At 46.7% G+C, this 17,731-nt stretch overlaps 1 long non-coding RNA gene across 1 annotated transcript in view; it reads right to left on the bottom strand.

Moving 5' to 3' along the window:
* The window catches only part of LOC307218141, a 90,689-nt gene extending 72,958 nt beyond the window's left edge, over positions 1-17,731 (bottom strand). The window contains exons 1-2 of the long non-coding RNA XR_013839817.1: positions 17,622-17,731; positions 16,374-16,755 (exon numbers count right to left, since the gene is read on the bottom strand). This is a non-coding gene — a long non-coding RNA (uncharacterized lncRNA). The remainder of the gene's footprint in view (positions 1-16,373; positions 16,756-17,621) is intronic.

Below are 17,731 nucleotides of genomic sequence, written 5' to 3'. Positions count from 1 at the left end.
GGGGAGAGAAAGAGAAAGGGAGATTCGAGATTTGTAGGTGTAACGTTGGAAATAAAGGAGAAAGATCTGGCTGTTGTGGAGACGTTACATTCCACCCTCCTCCCAATGTATTTTCTTCAGAACCATACTCACGTTTGAAGATGTCCCCCGTGGATCCCGGGATCCTTTCCCCTTAGCCGGCTTGACCTCGCCTTTGCTCCCCCTGGTTGGGCTTTTGGTGACGATTGATTACCGCCCGCAAAGAGGAAGCAGGGAGAGGAAGAAGGATCCCTGGGCTAAGGTTGCCCAGTGGCGCCCGATCCCCTCTATCTCCCCTCTCACCTTTGCAGGAGAACCAAGTGTCCCTGAGCATGGTCGCCAAACTGTTACAGGAAAAATCCGAGGGCTCCCTTGGACAAAACAAAGACACCAACCAGGATAACTTGGAGCAAAACAGCAGCCTGTAGGCTTGGCCTTTATTGAACTGTTGCAACAGGGTATTCCCCTCACGTGCAGGAGAGAGGAAAGACCCAGAAGAATAGTGTGCAAGGTCTTATAAAAACTTTTGAAATTCCCCTCCTCTAGGTCTAGCCCACCCCCAGAAACATCATGCATACATTACAGAAAGGAGGGGTTGAGGGAGGCATACATTACAGAAAGGAGGGGTTGAGGGAGGAGTTGGTGGTAACTTGAGTGTCTTGTCACCTGGCTGGTTCCTCCTTTCCCCCTCCCCACAGTTTCCTGCCCCCTGAGGGAAGATCTGATCATTGTCCTTTGTTTCAGTCCATGTTGAATCCACTCCCATATGCAGGTTCTTTGTGATCTTGATTGTCTTCTGTCTGGGATCATCAGGGTTGGCATGGGCAGGGCTCCTGTGTATGTGCTGAGACAGTGAAGGGATTATGGCTGACCAGGACTAAGTCACCCCCCTTTGTTAGTTCTTGTCATATGGAGTAAAATAAAAATGGAACAGTGCAAATCCAATGTATGGTTGATTTTCTATGAATTTATAACAGAAATGTGGCGTTATGAATTTATAACAGAAATGTGGCGCATGTAGTGTGTGAGTGTGAAGTTTATACAAACAGAATGATTGGGGTGGGGGGGTTCCTGCTACACCGCTTTGAGACTCCTTAGGGTAGTGATAAAGCAGGATATCAAATCCAAAGTCGTCTTCTTCCCTTACAATTCTACAATTCTAAGTGTAAATAGGGGTGTGCATTTTTGAAACGTAGGATCAGAGGCGTAGGAAGTTCAGGTGGTACCCGGTGCGGAAAATTTCTTGTCTCCCCCCCACACACACACACACATTGACTTTTTTTTGCCTGCAAAAATGGCTTTATGTTATTTCATATTTTCTTACAAAGGAATAAATAATAATAACAAACTTTTATTTATATCCCGCCCTCCCCTGCCGAAGTCGGACTCAGGGCAGCTAACATCAGATACATAACACTGGTATAAAATCAAACAATAATTAAATTACCTCCTAAAAACATGTCAAATTCAAATTAAAGTCTAATTAGATGGCTTTCCGCAGGGTTAGGGTTGGGAACAGTAAGTGCTCCACAGAATTGAAATTCCAGCCTTCACGACATAGGAAGACGGTCAAGTAAATAGCTGTTTTCATGGAGGAGGTCAAGATATTAACTGATATGCATGACATTTCATATATAGCTATATAATCCCTAGTGTAGTAAGAGAAGAACCTTTGGAGCAGGCTTTTTTATTTAAAAAAAGTTATTTTATGAACTGCCCTAGCAGGGCAGTTATTGTTGCTTGATAATTTGTCATCCCCCGCTCCATAATGGCACCTGGGGCAGCCCGCCCCCATGCCCCCCTTTCCTACGCCCCTGTGTAGGATTAAGCATTGGTTCTGGGAATCATAATCTGAATGCTTCTGTGTTAAACCTAAGAGTTGGAATTGTGGGTGACTGGGCTCTGTTTGGTTATTTCCCTGGCACCACCTGCCTGACGTGCTCTGGCCTGCTCACTCATGAATCATGAAAGTGGCCCCCTCCTTTGTAGCCTGGGGGGGGGCTGGGGGGGCAGGCGGTAGGGGGAGGGCAGAGAGCTCACAGGTGGCACATTCACAACCTCAGACCTCCATCTTTTCTGCTGGGCACACCTGGCTCCCTGTGGCATCTTTCGTCCTGCCTGCCCCGGCTGCCTTGATTTAAGACAGGTTAGCACTGCAGCCGTCCCATAAAACCCCCAGCTGGAGTCACAGACAGAGAGGGAAGCACCCCAAATAAAAGAAGGGGGGGGGAAGAAACGACAGGGCATCTTGGACCCTTTTAAAGGGGAAGGAGGAAACAGGTGTTTCGGCTGTTCTTCCTTGCTGGCATGAAGAGGGCAGCTGAGGATGGTGGCCTGGGAATTGTGCCCCAGTTTCAGAAGGGAATTGTTGGGCGTTTTCAGAGTGGGGTCAGGAGCCGCCCTGCTTTGCATGCTGACAGTGCCAGCTGCTCAAATGGATGGCAAACAAGGAGTTTTGCATTTCCTTAAGGCTGCATAACTTGTGGTGGTTGGAGAGTTTTGATCACACCTCCTGAGTTTCTGGCTCCCTTTTGTCTATTCAACGCTGAGCCTGTATCTGAGTATTTTCCTCTCCTGGGTCTTTACTCTTCTTATTTATTTATTTATTTTAAAAAAACCTTAGGTGACTTCCCCTCTGTTTCCCCCCCCCCCAAATGCTTTTTATTGAATTTTCACAAACAAAACTGAAAATCAGTTGCACTTTATACCTGTACACGTAAAAGTAAAGGGACCCCTGACCATCAGGTCCAGTTGTGGCTGACTCTGGGGTTGTGGTGCTCATCTCGCTTTACTGGTCGAGGGAGCCGGTGTACAGCTTCCGGGTCATGTTGCCAGCATGACTGAGCCGCTTCTGGCGAACCAGAGCAGCGCACGGAAATGCCGTTTACCTTCCCACCGGAGCAGTACCTATTTATCTACTTGCACTTTGATGTGCTTTTGAATTGCTAGGTTGGTAGCAGCACATAAAGTAGCACATGTAAATTTCATTTAAATTTGGCCAACATGGCGAATGACAGATTATTATTTTTTTTAAATAATTTTTATTGATTTTAACATATAAATTATAAAATGTACCACAAAACTTATCACTTATACAATCTTTTTAGACTTCCATCAGCACCTCTGATGATGCATTGTTTTAACCACTTCTTATGCATTTCTTAACTTTATATTGCCTTTACAACTCTTAACAAATCATCCTCCCCCTTCTCCATTTTTGCAATACTTCCAATAATACTCCTCACAAAACTTCTTGCAAACCTACAAACGTCGTCTGATCTTCACAAATACTTTTCAAATAGTCCGTAAATTTACTTCAGTCTTCCGTGAATTTCTGGTCCCGCCGGTTTCGAATCCTTCCTGTTAGTTTATCTAGTTCTGCATAGTCCATTAACTTCATCCTCCATTCGGCGAATGACAGATTAACATAATCCTGAAAACACTTAGCAAAGGAGTAAATCCCATGGAGTTCAGTGGGACTAACTTCTGACTGACCCTGCTGAGTTAGGGCTGCCCCTTTCATCCTGGATCTCTTGCCACACTTGCAGTTTGGCAAAGCTCAAATAACCAGAGGCAGGGTTAATGCCTTGACTTTCTTTGCTCTCCAGATTCAAACTGATTTGGGTCAGCAATGCAGAGGAGCCCCCTGGGTCTCACCTACAGCTACCACTGCTGTGATCTCCTACAGCAGCCTTTCTCAACTTGTGGGTCCCCAGATGTTGTTGAACTACAACTCCCATCACCCCTAGCTAGCAAGGCCAGAGCTCAGGGATGATGGGAGTTGTAGTCCAACAACCTCTGGGGACCCATAGGTTGAGAACTGCTGTCCTAGAGGGTCTGGCTATCAGTGGTGGTGGACCTTGGGGTCTCCAATTCCAGCAGTGCCCTGTGCAGTGCCAAAATCTCCCCCTTTTCTAAATCATAGTTGCTCCATCCCCTGCAGCGCCCCTGAGGCTTGGCTCCCAGTGCAATAGAACAGGTCGTGCTCCCCTAAAACCACCTCTGTGTGTATATTCAAATGGCTGAAGTTAAATTGTTCAGCAATACGTTTTTGACAGACAATAATGCAATTTCTGTGAGGGAAGTGGAATGTCCTTTTTTTGCTAGTGAAACCACCACCAAGGGCCTATGGGCTAAGTAGACGATACCTCCAACTGCAAAAGTCAGTGTTCTTTGCACAGGAATCTGGCTGTGTAAAATCATTTGTGGAAGGTCTCCCCTTGAGTCATTCACGAGGCTCAGCCCTGCAAGATGTACAGGTTGGGAACGGTGCCCCTTGTTGCTAAAAATAAAAATGTTTTATTAGTTTTTTAACATACCATTTTCAACTGTAATTAGACATACTTTTACATCATACTCAATTTTTTGACTTCCATCAATCCTGTCTGAAAATGTTCCAATCTAATCTCTTAGTATGCATTTCTTATCTTCCCTATTACATTTCAAACTCATAACCAATATCTCTATCTTTTTCTACTTTGTAACACTCCGTATGTTTCTCCTTACAAAAATTCTTGTAGTCCTACTAGCGTAATTTGTTGATTACAGTTGCTCTTCAAATAATTCATATACTTCTTCCAATCTTCTGTAAATCTCTGGTTCCGCAGGTTTCGAATCCTTCCTGTCATTTTGTCCAATTCTGCATAGTGCATGAATTTCGTCTGCCATTCTTCTTTCACCTCGTTGCTAAAATTAAGAGTGCAGCATGCTTTGTGCAGTTAAAATGTGCAATGGATCACTCAACATCCCGTCAGCAAGCTACTTTGTGGATCAAATGCCTTCATGAGTAGTTTGTTGTTGCTGCTGCTGCTGCTTTTATTTTCATGTGCTAGTTGTGTAATTCCAAATGGTCTGTAGGCAACTTCCAACATGATTTAAAAACACACAACCATTTAGAACAAAAACCACAAATAGTTAGCAACTTAACATTACTGAGCCAACGCCAGCCATGGAACTGTAAACAATATTGTCAGCTGCTCAAAACATCAGCAACAAATAGAGGAACAGGAACCAGATATCAAATGCCTGGAAGAACAGGGCTGTTTTTGCCTGATGATGAGAATATAAGAACACAAGAAAAGCCATGCAGGATCAGGCCAGGGCTCCAACTAGTCCATCGTCCTGTTCTCACAGTAGCTAACCAGATGCCTGTGGGAAGCATGTGAGTATGGGAAACATATAGAGCATAAGAGCAGGTAAGTGATTCAAAACGACCTTAACAAATTGGAGAACTGGACGCAAATTAATAACATGAATTTCAATAGGGACAAGTGTAATGTTCTGCACTTAGGCAGGAAGAAGCAGCTGAACAAATACAAGACTGGGGACACCTGGCTTACTAGCAGTGCATGTGGAAAGGATATGGGGGTCTTGGTGGACCACAAGCTGAACATGAGTCAACAGTGTGATGCAGCAGCAGCAAAAAAAACCCTAACGCTTTTCTAGGCTGCATCAATAGTAGTGTCCAGATCAAGGGAATTCATAGGACCATTCCATTCTGCCTTGGTCAGGCCACACCTGGAATACTGTGTCCAATTCTGGGCACCACAATTTAAGAAGGATGTTGACAAGCTGGAATGTGTGCAGAGGAGGGCGACCAAGATGATCAAGGGCCTGGAAGCCAAGCCTTCTGAGGAGTCCTTGAAGGAGCTGGGTATCTCTAACCTGGAAGAGAGGAGACTGAGAAGAAATAGCCATCTTCCAATATCTAAAGGGCTGTCACATGGAAGAGGTAGCAAATTTGTTTTCTCCTGCTCTGTAGGATTCGAACCAATGGCTTCAAGCTACAAGAAAGGAGATTCCAACTAAACATCAGGAATAATTTTTTGGTAGTAAGAGCTGTTTGACATTGGAACGGTCTTCCTTGGGAGGTTGTGGACCCTGCTGCCTTGGAGGTTTCAAAACAGAAGTTGGTTGGCCATCTGGATCTTTGAGTTGAATTTCCTGCATTGCAGGGGGTTGGAATAGATGACCCTTGGCATCCCTTTCCAACTAGACACTTCTATGTTACAGTGGTACCTCAGGTTAAGAACATAATTCGTTCCAGAGATCCGTTCTTAACTGAAACTGGGGCCTCCTGCTGCTGCCGTGCCATCGTCGAGCAATTTCTGTTCTCATCCTGAAGCAAAGTTCTTAACCCGAGGTACTATTTCTGGGTTAGTGGAGTCTGTAACCTGAAGCGTCTGTAACCTGAAGCGTCTGTAACCTGAAGCATCTGTAACACGAGGTACCACTGTACTAAGTTTGGTGAGTGAAGGCAAGTAAGTGAAGTATGGGCACAAGCATATCAACAGAACTTTCCATTCTAAAGATTCAGAATTTGACCGTCTAAATTAGATATGATAACCAGGCATGGCTGCTTCCAAATCTTTTCCATACTATGTAAATACATATTTATTTGAACAACCTCAAGCTTCGAAAGAGCAGTTGATTTGCCGCAGGGCTTCTCATCGCTTGGCCGGATGACTTACATGGCGGCCAACAACGAGAAGGGTTTTTTCTGGTCTCTTTCTCTCGTAAACCTTTAATCCTCTGGCTGCCCACGGCTTGAGGAAAGAGCCCTGTGGCTTTCGCTTTTGCAACTTGCTCCACTCAGGCCCTCTCAACCACGTATCAATTAGACCCACCACCGCTCAGTGATCTCTGTTCTTCACCACAGGGTGGGCAAATGGAGCCCACCCAGCTTGGCCCTCCGTGCCGAAAGGTCACAGGAGAAGGTCTCCGGCAGCGGCCAATCAAACGGATCGATCTGTGTATCAATTAAGCAGCTGGAGCACCAGAGGTCTGAGCCGTTTCCAAGCTGCTTCAAACATGATATGTGCGAAGCACCTCTCTGTAGGGGAGAGAGTGGAGTGTTTGCGCATGGAATCGCAGAACCACAGAATGGTAGATTTGGAAGGGATCCCTAAGGGTCATCTATAATAATAATAATAATAATAATAATAATAATAATAATAATAATATGTTTGTACCCTGCCCATCTGGCTGGGTTTCCCCAGCCACTCTGGGCAGCTTCCAACACAATATTAAAAATACATTAAAATGTTATACATTAAAAACTTACCTGAACAGGGATGCCTTCTAAATGTCAGTTAGTTATTTATCTCTTTGACATCTGATGGGAGGGCGTTCCACAGGGCGGGCGCCACTACCGAGAAGGCCCTCTGCCTGGTTCCCTGCAGCTTTGTTCTTGTAATGACGGAACCGCCAGAAGGCCCTCAGCACTGGACCTCAGCATCTGGGCAGAATGATGAGGGTGGAGACGCTCCTTCAGGCATACTGGGCCGAGGCCATTTAGGGCTTTAAATGTCAGCACCAACACTTTGAATTGTGCTCGGAAACGTACTGGGAGCCATTGTAGGTCTTTTTAGACTGGTGTTATGTGGTCTTGGTGGCTGCCCCCAGTCACCAGTCTAGCTGACGCATTATGGATTAGTTGTAGTTTCCGGGTCACCTTCAAAGGTAGCCCCACGTAGAGCGCACTGCAGTAGTCCAAGCGGGAGATAATCAGAGCATGCACTACTCTGGCAAGTCTGCGGGCAGGTAGGGTCTCAGCCTGCATACCAGATGGAGCTGGTAAACAGCTGCCCTGGACACAGAATTGACTTGCGCCTCCATGGACAGCTGTGAGTCCAAAATGCCTCCCAGGCTGCGCACCTGGTCCTTCAGGGGCACAGTTACCCCATTCAGGACCAGGGAGTCCTACACACCCGCCCGCCTCCTGTCCTCCAAAAACAGTACTTCTGTCTTGTCAGGATTCAACCTCAATCCATTAGCTGCCATCCATCCTGCCCCTGGCAGTAGCCTGAGTGATTTTGCAATTTGCACAAGTTCAGCCTTGGCTCTGTCGTGAGTTTGGGCAAAAACGTATTCCTACATTGTGGGGGTTGGACTAGATAACCCTTGGGGATCCCTTCAAACTCTACAATTCTTTGATTCTAACATAGCAAGGGGAAATTGAACCAGGAGTGGCATGGACACCAGAGAGGCCCATGCAGCAGAGTGCCAACGATTGCAGTCCAAAAACCCCGAGCTTATAACAGAATGTATCGAAGCCTTCCCCAGAGCCTCGGAGAATGCCTCCTTTCCCAGATTCCAATTTTAATTAACTGGATTATTATTGTGATCAATCAAGTTCTTGGCTGTGGCTTCCCCCTACGCGGGTTTGCTCTCCTCAGAGCGCTTTGCATGGAAGCAAACCAGCAAACAAATGCTATTTTTTGTGTGCGGAGTGGTGGTGCTGGGAAACCTGCCTGCCTGCTACCACCAATCCATTTGTTAGATTGTTCTTACCTATTTTCATGTGTGACAGGACCCAGCAGCAAGAGGCCCACGCAGGCAAAGTTGTGTCTCCTTGTATGCCGATATAAAGCGGAAACATAATGAGGCCCCCAGGCAGCCCAAATTCTGTTCCGAGAAAAAATAGAATCCTTTGTCCTGCATAAACTGAATGCCGTTGCTGAATTTATATTATTGCCTGCATTTGCCCCAAAATGGGAAGGAGGAAGGATTCCAACATTGTGTTGCGCAGCTCCCGTTTATTTGAACTGGGGCAGGAGGTGACCTAGCTGAAGGTGGTCTTTTTCCTCTTTGACATTCCCACCTGGATTCGAACTTCCTGATCTCCATCGCTGAGAGAGGATGGGGAGGAAATCATGGGCCTCTTTCTGATGGCCCCCCGGTGACTTCATGATCGGGATGCCAAGTTCAGCTCCAGAACAATTATTTTGCAACCTCCCACCCCCAACCCATTCCTTCCCCAAATAATTATACTTTCATGCAGTAACGAGGACACACAAAAGCCATAGATCAGCTCTCTCTCTCTCTCTCTCTGTTTCCCCCCTTCCCAGCACCCTGGGGGAATAGTCCTGTGCAAACAGATGGATGGAAGGCGAAAGGGGAAAGAGGAGGGGAGCGAGACAGCCAAGGAGGAGTGTGCCGTGGGGGGGGGTATCCATTCCTCCCTGAGCCCCTCACAAAGGGGGAAGCAGCCTTGGCAGTGCGTCTTCTTCCTTATCACCATGAACAGGCCCTGAGCCCCATGGCTCCTGCCTGCACCCCCATCCCATTCATGGCCGCACAATAGCCAGTTGGCTGGTTGAGGTGCGAAGATTAATTGCCCAAAGGACTGGAGTGTGAGATCTGGCTGCCTTGTGTGTGTGTGTCATTGTGGGGGTAGAAGAGGAGAAGGAGGCATAATTAAGTGTGCAAAAGTTAATTTGATCTTGAACGTGCCGGTCGTCAAAAGGGCCAGAGATAAAAAGGGTCTCCTTTGGGGGGCAAGTGGGGTTCTGCTTGGGGGATGAAGGGATGGCCAGCGAAAGGAGGAACCTGGTCTCTCCAGGAGCGAAAAGGGAGCCAGGATTTCACAGTGTAGCCACGAAAAACAACCCCTCTCAACGCCGCTCATTGAGGTTTTCCTTACCATCTGCAACGCTTGCATTGGCGGGTTTTTTTGGAAACATGTAGAAAGCGCAGTGCTTAATTTTCACATTGAATAATACGTCCATTTTGGATGACATCCATGTCATCTAGTCCAACTTCCTGCCATGCATGTCGCTCCACTTTTGAAAGAAAAAGACTTTATACAGAGTAGCTTCATCTAGCTTTTGTCTACACTGACTGGCAGTAGCTGTCCAGAGATTCAGCTCTGGGTTTCTGCAAACCAAATCTGAAGATGCAAGGGATTGTATCAAGGAGCCATTGTGTGCGGGTAAAGGTAAAGGTAAAAAAGGTAAAGGACCCCTGGATGGGTTAAACCACAGAGCCTGGGACTTGCCTATCAGAAGGTCGACGGTTCGAATCCCCACTACAGGGTGAGCTCCCGTTGTTCGGTCTTTGCTCCTGCCAACCTAGCAGTTCAAAAGCACATCAAAGTGCAAGTAGATAAATAGGTACCGCTCTGGCGGGAAGGTAAACGGCGTTTCCATGTGCTGCTCTGGTTCGCCAGAAGCGGCTTAGTCATGCTGGCCACATGACCCGGAAGCTGTACACCGGCTCCCTCGGCCAATAAAGCAAGATGAGCGTCGCAACCCTAGAGTCGTTCGTGACTGGGCCTAATGGTCAGGGGTCCCTTTACCTTTACCTTACCCTGAGATCTACAGATGAAGGGTGGTATACAAATTTAATTAGTAATACTAAAACATGAGTAAATAAAAATACAGGCAACAAGGATGCCTTTGTTGTTTGCATTCACTGCGCGGAGGCAAGTTATGCTGCCTCTCAGCTTGGTGCCACCATTTTAGGCAATCATACCTAATAGTTGTGGATGGAGCTGTCTGCCATAAGGCTTTCTCTGAAATCCATTTTGCGCCCGCCCCCTCTGCATAGTCCCCCAGCCCATCTCTCAGTGGGGTCTCGGATCAATAGTTCAACATCCTAAGCTGAGGATGCAGGTGGAATGCAATTATCAGACTCCTTGCAGAAACCTTCCCCCCCCCCTCTCTCAGAGCAGAAATTGATGTGGTTTTCCTGATAGCTGTGCTCCGCACACTGGAGGGTCCTCGCTTAGCACCTTGATTGGATCGAGCTGTTTGTGACACCCCGTGCTGCTTGCTCCATTTGTTGGGGAGCCCAAGACAGCAAACAAATTGGAGCATCTGCATTTCTGACTCTTGGAAAGGAAGGGAAGCTCAATTATCCCCTGTTCTCTTGCACTGAATTGTTGTTGTTGTTGTTGTTGTTGTTGTTGTTGGTTGTTGACAGCTCCAGATCTGCCCTCAGGACATGGGTGTGGGGTGCGTGGAGGTGACAGCTGCCCCCTCACTGCTCATGGGTTTGCGTGTGTATTCTATGCCATACCAGAAAACTACTGAACTGGCAATGCTATAAGGGCCAAGTAATATTAACTCTGCACTTGCAAGAAATTGATCTTATGGGGTGGCCAGATCTGTACAGTGGTACCTCGGGTTACAGACGCTTCAGGTTACAGACTCCGCTAACCCAGAAATAGAACCTCGGGTTAAGAACTTTGCCTCAGGATGAGAACAGAAATTGCACGACGATGGCATGGCGGCAGCAGGAGGCCCCATTAGCTAAAGTGGTGCTTCAGGTTAAGAACAGTTTCAGGTTAAGAACGGACCTCCAGAACTAATTAAGTTCTTAACCCGAGGTACCACTGTACTTTGAAATGCACTCCTCCATGAGGCAGTGATGACCCCCAACTTGGCTGGCTTTGAAGGAGGATGAGACCAATTCATGGAGGAGAGGGCTATTGAGGACTCCAACCCATGATCTGTATGCTTGTGAAACATGGACCACTTATAAACGCCATCTCCAACTCCTCGAAAGATTCCATCAATGGTGTCTCTGAAATTTTTTACACATCACTTAGGAAGACAGGCGATTGCCAGTGTACTGGAAGAAGCAAAGATCACCAGTGTCGAAGCAACGATTCTTCAACATCAACTTTGTTGGACTGGTCATGTTGTACAGATGCCTGATTATCAGTGTGGTGTATTGGTTAAGAGCAGTGGACTTGTAAACTGGTGAACCAGGTTTGATTCCCCGCTCCTCCACGTGCAGCTGCTGGGTGACCTTGGGCTAGTCACACTTCTCTGAAGTCTCTCAGCCTCACTCACCTCACAGAGTGTTTGTTGTGGGGGAGGAAGGGAAAAGAGATTGTTAGCCACTTTGAGACTCCTTAGGTAGTGATAAAGCGGGATATCAAATCCAAACTTCTTCTTCTTCTTCTTCTTCTTCTTCTTCTTCTTCTTCTTCTTCTTCTTCTTGTCTTCCAAAACAACTACCTATTCCGAACTTAAAAATGGAAAGTGTAATGCTGGTGGTCAACAAAAGAAGTTTAAGGACTGTCTCTAGGCAAATCTAAAAAAATGTATTATTAAACACCGACAACTGGGAAACACTGGCCTGCGAGTGCTGCAATTGGAGAACAGCCTTTACCAAAGGTGCCATGGGCTTTGAAGACCCTCGAACTCAGGACGAAAGGGAGAAATATGCTAAGAGGAAGGCACAATTGGCAAATCCACACCATGATCAACTCCTGCCTGGAAACTTATGTCCCCACTGTGGAAGGATGTGTGGATCCGGAATTGGCCTCCACAGTCACTTATGGACTGTTTATGGAAGACAATCTTACTTGGCTACGTGTTGTCGCCAAAGAAGAAGAAAGAAGGAGAAAGAAGAAGAAAGAAGAAGAAAGAAGAAGAAAGAAGAAGAAGAAAGAAGCTCTGCCTGCACAGTTGCTTCAGAATACAGTGGGATGAGCTTCCTTGTGCTCCTCTTTCTGCTTGCATGCTTCTCACGGTCAGCTGGTTGGCCGCTGTGAGATCCAAGATGCTGGATTAGATGGGCCATTGGCCTGATGCCTTCTTATGTTCTCATGACCATTGTCCATGCTTCCTGGGGCGCCTGGGAGTTGGAGTCCAATCACCTATGGACGGCCATAGATTTTCCCACTCCTGCTTTACCACCTGGGGAAGGAAAGAGCACATGGGTGATATTTGATGGACTCATTGCCCGCTTGTCTGCAGGGCCAGATTGACATGATGTTGCAACTCCTGATGGATGGATCGAATGATTGATTTAACTCGAAAGCAGCCGTGGAAGTCAAGATCAAAGCAAAAGCGATAAGAAGGGGGAGCTTGAACCCTTTCCCTTCATGCCAGGTTCTCAGGCTCAATCCATGGGGCCCCTCCAAACACTCTTTTAATTTTCTGCCAGTCAGATGGGTGGGGTATAAATAAATTATTATTATTATTATTATTATTATTATTACCACCTCCCGAGGGAAACTGTTCCACTGTCAAAGAAGCTCTTTCTGTCATAAAGTTCTTCCTGATTTTTTCCTTTCTTGTATCTTGAATCCATTGGTTCAAGTCCTAATGCCCTCCCATCAGATGTCAAGGAAATAAACAGCTATCTGATTTTTAGAAGACATCTGAAGGCAGCCCGGTTCAGGGAAGTTTTTTTTATGTTTGATGTTTTATCATGTTTTTAATATTCTGTTGGAAGCTGCCCAGATGGGCGGGGTAATAATAATAATAATAATAATAATAATAATAATAATAATAATCTGCTTTATTATTATCTATCCTGGCTGTACCTAAGAGTGTCCAATCGTACTGTCCTCCTGTGTGCAAACAGAGAGACTTTAGAGGCCTGAGTGGATGGAGTCAGCCACTTGCAGGAGAAATAGGGTGTGTGTGTGGGGGGGAGGTTTTCTCTCCTGCCTCCCCCCACTCCAGCTCCAGATCTGCACCCTCAGATAAATCTGGCATGTACAGCTGGCCATTCCTGGCCAGCTGCAGCCAAGGAGGGATATCGGCAACCAGGCGCTGACATGATGCTCTTTGCATCTCAATGCTGCCTTCTGCAGCCAGCACAAAAGAACCCCCAAATCGGCATTTTATTAGCTCCGAGTTAATTATACCCCTCCCCATCACATCAACACACACACACACACACACACACACACACACACACACACACACACAGACGTCTCTTGAGGATGACTCCTGCAGGCTGGAGGCAAAATTGCAACCAAATTTATGCCTGGAAAATTGGCCAGGGCTGGAGCGAGAGGGGAGGGGGGTTGGAATCATTCTACACCTTCTGCCAACTTTATAGGGGATTCCAGACAGATGGAACTTGGAGTCAGGGACACACAGACAACCCCTGGTTTCAGAATTTGCCTCTCTGTGTGCAGGTTCCATGCCATTTTAGTACGAAACAGCACCCATCCGTATCTCAAGGGCTCTGTTGAATATTTTTTTGGGGGGGAAGGGTGTACATTTCACACGCAAATACAGTTGTACCTTGGTTTTTTATATACTGTATATAATTTTTTAAAATTAATTTTTAGCATATACAAATTTTAAAGACACACCACACAAATTATATTATACATATATCCTTGTTTGGACTTCCTTCAGCATCTCTGATAGTCTTCCGTCTTAATTATTTCTCCTGCAATTCTTAATATTGCCTTTACATTTTCTAACAAACCGTTTCTCCCTTTCCATTTTTACAATATTTCTTAAATTACTCCTTACAGAACTTCTTGTAGTCCTACAAACGTAATCTGATCATCACAAATACTTTTCAAATACTCAGTAAATTTAGTCCAGTCTTCGGTAAACCTCTGGTCCTGCCGGTCTCGGATCCTTCCTGTTAGCTCGTCTAATTCTGCGTAGTCCATCACTTTCATCCTCCATTCTTTTAATATTGGTAGTACTTCTTGCTTCCATTTTTGGGCCAATAATATTCTTGCTGCTGTTACTGCTGCTGTTACCTTGCTGTACCTTGGTTTTTGAACAGCTTAGTTCTCAAACACCTTGGAACCCGAACGCTGCAAACCCGGAAGTGACTGTTCCAGTTTGCGAACTTCTTTTTTAAAAAAGCTGAACGTGCTCCGTTTTTATAGCCCTCCGTTTCTGATTAGTGTGTTCCTCTTCCTGTCTGGGGACGCGGGTGGCGCTGTGGGTTTAACCACAGAGCCTAGGGCTTGCCGATCAGAAGGTCGGTGGTTCGATTCCCCCCGACAGGCTGAGCTCCTATTGCTCGGTCCCTGCTCTTGCAACCTAGCAGTTCGAAAGCACCTCAAAGTGCAAGTAGATAAATAGGTACCACTCTGGCAGGAAAATAAACGGTGTTTCCGTGTGCTGCTCTGGTTCGCCAGAAGCGGCTTAGTCATGCTGGCCACATGACCCAGAAGCTGTACGCCGGCTCCCTTGGCCAGTAAAGTGAGATGAGTGCTGCAACCCTAGAGTCGTCTGCGACTGGACCTAATAGTCCCTTTACCTTTACCTGTCAGCTTGCGTTTTCCAAGGTGTGAAACGGTCTTTAAATGCAAACTGAAATCCATTTCTCCCTTATCCTTACTCCCAAATTGTGCTCAGATGCAAAGATTCCCATCCTGCTCTTAATAGGATCACTTGCTGCCGGGCAAGGGGGAGCCCAGTGGCTGCCCCCCCCTCTTTCTTTGACAGGCGAAGGAGCTGCCTTGGCCTTCCCGGGGCATCAAACATTCCATCCACTCACTGGCCTGACAAGCTGGCCGGATGGCAAGTGGGTCACCCAGTCTCTCCTCTGGCCGCCTCTGCCGGCTGTGCCTGCTCTGATTGATGATCTGGACAATGGGGCTGACACCCTCTGCCTAATTGTGATTAAGTGCAGGGCAGGCAAATGTGGGGGGGGGCAAAGCATTGCAGTGTGTGAGTGAGAGAGAGAGTGTGTATACACATATGTGCGTGTCTCATGCGAGTCGTGAGCCTCCTTAAAGAACAGCTTTTGCGGAGGAGGAAATTGCAAGCAGCTGGGCAACGGACACAGATAGGGGGGACCCCCCCTCTGGCCGATTGTCAAAGGGGGTGGGGAGGAAGATGCTGTTGGTGGACAGAAAAAGGGAAGGATAACAGGAATATACTCCGTCAAGATGCTAAAATCTTTCACCTTTGCTAAAAACAAAACGAAGATCATGGCCACTGGTCCCATCACCTCCTGGCAAATAGAAGGGGGAGAAATGGAGGCAGTGAGAGATTTTACTTTCTTGGACTGCAGATGGTGACAGCCGTCACAAAATTAAAAGACGCCTGCTCCTTGGGAGAAAAGCAATGACAAACCTAGACAGCATCTTAAAAAGCAGAGACATCACCTTGCCAACAAAGGTCCATATAGTTAAAGCTATGGTTTTCCCAGTAGTGATGTATGGAAGTGAGAGCTGGACCATAAAGAAGGCTGATCGCCGAAGAATTGATGCTTTTGAATTCTGGTACTGGAGGAGGCTCTTGAGAGTCCCATGGACTGCAAGAAGATCCAACCTCTCCATTTTGAAGGAAATCAGTCCTGAGTGCTCATTGGAAGGACAGATCCTGAAGCTGAGGCTCCAAGACTTAGGCCCCCTCATGAGAACATAAGACTCCCTGGAAAAGACCCTGATGTTGGGGAGAAGGGGACAACAGAGGCGGACACGCCGAAACGACTAAACAACAAAAACAAAACAAAACAAAACAAAACAAAACAAAACAAAACAAAACCCTGAAGCCTTCCTTTTAGGAATTTTAGGTGCCGAAATCCCAAAGGAGAAGACTATTTATGTATGCGACCACAGCTGCACAGATGTTATTGGCCCAGAGATAGAAAGAAGACGAAGTCCCAACCAGAGATGAAGTTGATGGACGTCAAAGTACAAGTACATAAATAGGTACCTCTCTGGCAGGAAGGTAAACGGCGTTTCCACGCGCTGCTCTGGTTCACCAGAAGCGGCTTAGTCATGCTGGCCACATGACCCGGAAGCTGTACGCCGGCTCCCTCGACCAGTAAAGCGAGATGAGCGCCGCAACCCCAGAGTCGGCCACGACTGGACCTAATGGTCAGGGGTCCCTTTACCCCTTTACCTTATACTTATTGGAGACCTTCCCAGCTGCCACTGCAAACTGCCTCACAGGTGATACTACAAACTTCCTGTAGACTGTGACGCCCCATCCATGAAAGTTATTCCTGCAGGGGGAGAAGTGGAAGGGTTTTGTATCTGAATTGTAGCAGTGGGAAATGCAATACCATGCTTAATGAGAGGGCCTCCAAGTCCTTGATATGCCCACAGAAGTTCCATTTTCCAGATGGAGAACTGAGGCTGGATGCACCATATATCATATCTACAGAACTGTAGAACCGCGGGGAGCTGGATCCAGTCATCAGCTGCTCTTCCATCCTTGCCAGAACTGTGTGTGGCAGCTGTTAAGGGATTACACCCATTTCACAAGTGAAGATCTGAGGCACCTAGAAGAACCCAGGAGGCGGCAGTTTTTGCATATGTCTATCATCATTTACCCCTTAACACCAGAAGTGACAATGCTCTCTGAGAATGCCTAAAATTATTGCCTCGCAAGCCTTGTTTCTGGCATTTTAAATGCTGGATGAGATTTCGGTCATTTACCGAAAGCATATTGTAAGGAGCAAAAATGTCCCATTACTGAGTTCCAGATACAGAGGTAGCGAAACCTAGTGACTTACGTTGCCCTTTTGAGCCAATTTGCATTAAGCATAACACGGTACCGAAATTATATTTGTCATTCCATGCTCCACTCACTACTTTATATGATCTTATGCAGTTTGCAGAAGAGAATATTACATGCATGGTTGACCTTAAGATTTGCAAGCAAATGTCTGATCCTCTCCAGATTTTCTCTGGCCTTTAGATTAATTATAAAATTATATGAATCAGCTGGCAAAATCTGTGTTATCAGCATATTAAACAGGGGAGGGGAGTATGTGACCCTCCACACCTCTCCATCTGGCCCCCATGATTCTTCCCACCCCGCTGCCCTCCCCAGTCCCCCCTTTGCACACCATGCCTCTCACTCACCCTACATCACAGCCTGGAGAGCCAGTGTGGTGTAGTGGTTAAAAGCGATAGACTCGTAATCTGGGGAACCGGGTTCGCGTCTCCGCTCCGCCACATGCAGCTGCTGGGTGACCTTGGGCAGATCATACTTCTTTGAAGTCTCTCAGCCCCACTCACCTCACAGAGTGTTTGTTGTGGGGGAGGAAGGGAAAGGAGAATGTTAGCCGCTTTGAGACTCCTTTGGGTAGTGATAAAGCGGGATATCAAATCCAAACTCTTCTTCTTCCTCAAGTGTGTTCACCTGATGGGAATGCGTTCTTGAACTCTGGTTGTTGTTGTCGTTTAGTCGTGTCCGACTCTTCTTGACCCCATGGACCAGATCACGCCAGGCACTCCTGTCTTCCACTGCCT

Source organism: Podarcis cretensis (genome assembly GCF_951804945.1).
Source record: "Podarcis cretensis genome assembly, chromosome: 6".
Taxonomy (NCBI): domain Eukaryota; kingdom Metazoa; phylum Chordata; class Lepidosauria; order Squamata; family Lacertidae; genus Podarcis; species Podarcis cretensis.
The sequence above is the reverse complement of the archived record's forward strand: the minus strand, read 5'-3'. Positions and strand labels throughout refer to the sequence as shown.